Raw genomic sequence first — 6,000 nt, forward strand, 5'->3', positions numbered from 1 at the left:
AAAATGTAAATGTAGAAAAGGGCTATTTACATGGGAGCATTTGGTGCCATTTCAAGCTAATTTGTCACTGATATAGGAGCCTCATCCGCTAGCTGGAGAGAATCCAGAGCTTTCAAAGGTTTTCTGTCAGGATTTGAAAAGGTGCCAGGTTTTTTTTTAATGGAGCCAAGCAGTCTCAGCCCTGTTGTTCTCAGAGATTTTGTGAGCCAGGGCCGCATGTTAGCAGGAAACAGAGCCAAGTGGACTTCCTGAGAGTCTGAGAGAGGAAACACTGTAATAAGCATGGAGGCTGTGGTTAAAAATAACTCTGGTATATAAAGGCTGCAAAGGGTCCCCTCTCATTCACACACGCTGCTGCCTCTTGGCCGCTTCAGACTGACGGCCGCAGCGCCGAGACGGAGAGCAGGTGGTTTGGGAGCAAAAGGAGGCAGAAGACATTTCTCTGGACAGTGAAACCTCAGGATTAAAGGCTCCCTGGTTTTCAGAAATCAGAGCCCTAGGGGGTTTGGGCTTTTCATCGTGGAGAGCAACTCTGTTTGCAAGTGTTTAAGGGAGTTGGACATTTTAGCATCTAAACTGAGACGTCCAATTTAGGGAAATAAATTGGAGTTGGTGATTTGCTTCTTCTGACATGGAACTCCCCAGATTCCCTGGGAACAGTTACCTTTCTGAGACAGTCTAGAGTGCACAACCCATCAGGTCGCTTCAAACAACACGCCAAGAGGAAAGGAATGTAGATTCCCAAATGAGTCCAAGGTCATTTTGGCTCCCTATCTGTTACTCCAGCTTAAATATTAAATACCTCACAAGTCTTTCGCTTCCTAATCCAGTCTGAAAAACCCAGAGAGATCGGACAGCATTTGCACAACTGCGATTGCTCCTACTTCAAGGAGCGCGGCAAAAAGCATCTTCTTGCTGCCATTTCTAGAACAATATCCCATTCCCTTATGAAAGGAAAGTGTTCTCTTGCATTCTGGGACACGGTCATATTGAGGCTTGGGAAAATGAAAGAACCTTTTGCTCTCAAGAAATCTGATACAAAACTGCTAACTTCCACACTCGGACACACACTGAACACCTCCTTTGTAACTCACATGCTGCTATAATTAGCAAAATCATTCATTCCAGGCTCACAAAAATGTTGCATTATGTTTCATTACTGCTTTAAAATGTGTGCGTAGGAAAATAACAGAACATTTCATACTATTTTTAACTGCTGGTAGGTGAACTGTTATCCACGATAGCCACTGACATAATAAGAGTAGCAGCTCTGTACCAAACGTAGAGACTGACCTTTATGACCAAGTAGGGCAATAGCACTAGCAGCTCTGGGGCATCTTGTGAGTCACTGAAATTGACATTTGTTGTTCCAAAAGAGCAGAAGGAAAGAAAACGGTGCATACCTCTAACAGATGATGAGTTTTCTCTTTCTGGAGGGCCATTTAGAGCATTTCTAAACAGGCTTGGGGAAAAGCCAAGTCTTAAGTCACTAGAGAAGCAGCGTGGCCTAATGGAGAGAGTTAGAGGGCCTGGGTTCTAATTCCGACTCCACCACTTGTCTGCTGTGTGATCTTAGATGAATCATTTCACTTCTCTGGGCCTCAGTTACCTCATCTGTAAAATGGGATTAAGACTATGAGTCCCACATGGAACATGGACTGTGTCCAACCTGATTAGCTTGTTTCTGCCCCAGTGCTTAGTACAGTGCCTGGCACATAGTAAGCGCTCAACAAAATACCATTTAAAAAAACCCCAAAAGTAGTGCTAGGTCAACTCAACAGCCACCTCTAGCACTTGAGTACTTATTTATACCCATCCTCAGCACTTGAGAATATATATATATATATATATATTAGCTTGTATCTACTCCAGTGCTTAGTACAGTGCCTAACAAATGCCACCATTATTAAGTGCTTAGTACTTTGCTTTGCACACAGTAAGTGCTCAATAAATACGATTGAATGAATATTATTAGATTCGATGTTACATTCAATTATTACTCTGATTACTCTATTTTGTAAATAATTTTATACCTGTCTCTGGCTCCACCACTTCCTTCATGTCATTCAATCGTATTTATTGAGTGCTTACTGTGTGCAGAGCACTGTACTAAGCACTTGGAAAGTGCGGTTCAGCAACAGACAGAGACAATCCCTACCCAACAACGGGCTTGTCTGCTGTGTGACCTTGAGCAATCAATCAATCAATCATATTTATTGAGCGCTTACTATGTGCAGAGCACTGTACTAAGCGCTTGGGAAGTACAAATTGGCAACATATACAGTCCCTACCCAACATTGGGCTCACAGTCTAAAAGGGGGAGACAGAGAACAAAACCAAGTCACTTCACTTCTCTATGCCTCAGTTTCCTCACCTGTAAAATGGGGATTATCACTGTAAGCCCCATGTGAGACAGGGACTGTGTCCAACCTGATTAGCTTGTATCTACCCAGAGCTTAGAACAGTGCTAGACACATAGTAAGCACTTAACAAATACCATTATTATTATTATCATCATTAAGAACAATAACAAATTATTAACATTATTAATGACAATAATAATAATTACAATAAAAATGCCTTGTGGTCAGAGACTATTTCCTGTGCTTCTGTTGTACTTCTCCAAACGCTTAGTACAGTACCCTGCACCTACTTGGACGTTTTGGAATACCACTACTACTACCAATGCTAGAAACTTCCTACCGATACAGCTGAAGGTGGTTGTGAGCAGTTAGTGGTGGCCAGGGATGGGGGCATTGGGGGAGTGGGATTCCAGTGCCAGCTAGAGGTGGGAGAAATCTGGTGCGAGTTGGGACCAATCAAGCAATCAATCAAATTTTATTTAGCGAACACTTACTATGTGCAGAAAGAATACAATATAGAGTTGTAGACACATTCCCTGTCTATAATGAGTCTAGAGGGGGAGACACACATCAGTGCTTGGCACTTATTAAGTGCATAAATATCATCAATATCAATAAATCACTGATCTGTACATAAGTGCTGAGGGAGGGGGTGAATAAAGAACAAATCCAAGGGCAAGGGTGATGCAGAAGGGAGTGGGAGAAGACAAAAGGAGGGCTTAGTCAGGGAAGGCCTCTTGGAGGAGATGTGCTTTTAATAAGGCTTTGAAAGTGGGTAGACTTATTATCTGCCCCCTCCCTGTCCTCTTCCCCCTTCTTGTTATTCCCCTCTCTTGTCATAGAGAGGCAGCGTGGCTAGAGAAGCAGCGTGGCTCAGTGGAAAGAGCCCGGGCTTTGGAGTCAGAGGTCATGGGTTCAAATCCCCGCTCCACCAATTGTCAGCTGTGTGACTTTGGGCAAGTCACTTCACTTCTCCGTGCCTCAGTTCCCTCATCTGTAAAATGGGGATTAAGATTGTGAGCCCCACAAGGGACAACCTGATCACCTGTATCCTCCCCAGTGCTTAGAACAGTGCTTTGCACATAGTAAGTGCTTAACAAATACCAAAATTATTATTATTATTATATGAAGAGGGAGGGCAGTCCAGGCCAGAGGCAAGAAGTGGGTGAGAGGTTGGCGGCAAGATAGATGAGATCGAGGAACAGTGAATAGGTTGGCATTAGAGGAGCGAAGTGTGCGGGTTCGGTTGTAGTAGGAGAGCAGCGAGGTGAGGTAGGAGGGGGCAAGGTGATTGAGTGCTTTAATGCTGATAGTAAGGAGTTTATGTTTGATGCAGAGGTGGATGGGCAACCACTGGAGGCTCTTGAGGAGTGGGGAAACATGGACCGAACGATTTTGTAGAAAAATGATCCGGGCAGCAGAGTGAAGTATGGACTGGAGTGTGGAGAGACAGGAGGCAGGGAGGTCAGCAAGAAGGTTGATACAGCAATCAAAGAGGGATAAGATAAGTGCTTGGATTGACTAGCCAGAACCTCCTAAACCATCCACCCACTCAGTCAATCAGTCATATTTATTGACTACCTACTGTGTGTAGGGCATGCAAAGTGCTTGGGAGAATACAAAAGAATTAGAAGACATGATCCCGGCCCTCAGATAGCTTACCAGATCATGGGCAAGACAGACAACCTACAAGCTGGGATCCTGAGTCACAGAGAAAAAGACACAGAAAGGTACACACACAGAGACACAAAGACAGAAAGGTACCGATAAAGTGACCGAATTTTTGCAAGTTCAAAGTGGGAAGAGGATAAGGTCACCAATATCTGTCTTGCCCTCCAGACTGTAAGCTTCCTATGGGCTGGGAACCTGTCTACTGACTCTGTTATATCGTACTCGCCCAAGTGCTTAGTACAGTGCTCCGTACACAGTAAGCACTCAATAAATATGAATGATTGATTGACAGAGGAGGGCTGAAAGGCCAGGAAAGATTAAAAGATAAAGAGCCAGATCAGGGGTGCCAACTTTTCATTTTGAGCGTGAGGGTAAATTTGAGGCAGAGCACTGAGGGGGACATGGTGTGAGGGGTAGGGCTTTGAGCGGAAGAGGGAGGAAAAAGAGGGAGAGAGAAAAAGAGGGATAGGGGGAAGAGGAGGAGGAGAAAAGAGAGAAGGAGGAGGAGGAGGAGATGAAGAGGGAGACGAGGATAGGGAGAGAGAAAGGTAAAAGGAGTTTCACCTTCCCTATTAGGCAGCCAGCTGCTCCATATTAATCAACTGATGGTATTTATTTAGTGCCTACTTTTTATGGCATCTGTTAAGCGCATACTAGGTGCCAGGCACTGTACTAAGCACAGGGGTAGATACAAGGTAGTCAGATTGAGCACAGTCCCTGTCCTGCCTGGGGCTCATGGTCTTAACTCCATTTTACAGATGAGGGAACTGAGGCATAGAGAATTCATTCATTCCTTCAATCAAATTTATTGAGCGGTTATTGTGTGCAGAGCACTGTACTAAGCGCTTGGAAAGTACAATTCGGCAACAGATAGAGACAATCCCTCTATCCTGTGCTCTGTCCACTAGGCCTGTGCTCTATCCACTGGGCCATGCTGCTTCTCCCACTATCGCATGCTACTAAGTGCAAAACCCTGCACTGGGCACTTGGGAGAGTACAACAGTAGCAAGACACACTTTCCCTGCTCCGAAGGAGCTTACAGTTCAATGTGGGAAAAAAGACAAAAAATTATTTGTAAATAATGAAAGCAAGAGGAAGACTAAGGATATAACAGCATGGAGTAGTGGATAGAGCCCAGACCTGGGACTCAGAAGGTCATGGGTTCTAATCCTGGCTCCACCACTTGCCTACTATGTGACCTTGGGGAAGTCACTTCACTTTTCCGTGCCTCAGCTCCCTCATCTGCAAAATGGGGATTGAGACTGTGAGCCCAGTGTGGGACAGGAAGCGTGTCCAACCCGATTTGCTTGTATCCACCCCAGCGCTTAGTACAGTACCTGGCACATAGTAAGCACTTAACAAATACCACAATTATTATTTGCTATTATTATAACAGGTCAAATATATGAGGATGAAATAGCTGAATAAATAATTTAATGTACAAATAAATATATAAATACAAATATCTATATGAATCAATGGCATTTATTGAGTGCTTATTATGTACTAAGCACTTGGGAAAGTACAATGCAACAGAGCTGGTAGACTCCTAGCCTGCCACAAGAAACTTACAGTCTAGAAGACTATGTGTGTGTATGTGTTTGAGAATGCTGAGGATAGGAATAAAATACTTGATAGAGAAGCAGTGTGGCCTAGCATATAGAGCACAGGCCTGGCAGTCAGAAGGACCTGGGTTCTAATCCTGACTCAGCCACTTGTCTCCTATGTGTCCCTAGGCAGGTCACTTCACTTCTCTGTGCCTCAGTTACTTCGACTGAAAATTGGGATTAAGACTGTGAGCCCCACGTGGGACATGGACTATGTCCAAACTTGTATCTCTCCCAGAGCTTAGAACAGTGCCTAGCATGTAGTAAATGCTTAACAAATACAATAAAAAAACCAAAAAAACTTAAGTGCTAAGAGTGGGTATTCGGTTGGGGGGGGTGGCAGGCACACAATAATTAAT

This window comes from Tachyglossus aculeatus, chromosome X1 (assembly GCF_015852505.1).
Source record: "Tachyglossus aculeatus isolate mTacAcu1 chromosome X1, mTacAcu1.pri, whole genome shotgun sequence".
In the NCBI taxonomy this organism is placed as follows: Eukaryota; Metazoa; Chordata; class Mammalia; order Monotremata; family Tachyglossidae; genus Tachyglossus; species Tachyglossus aculeatus.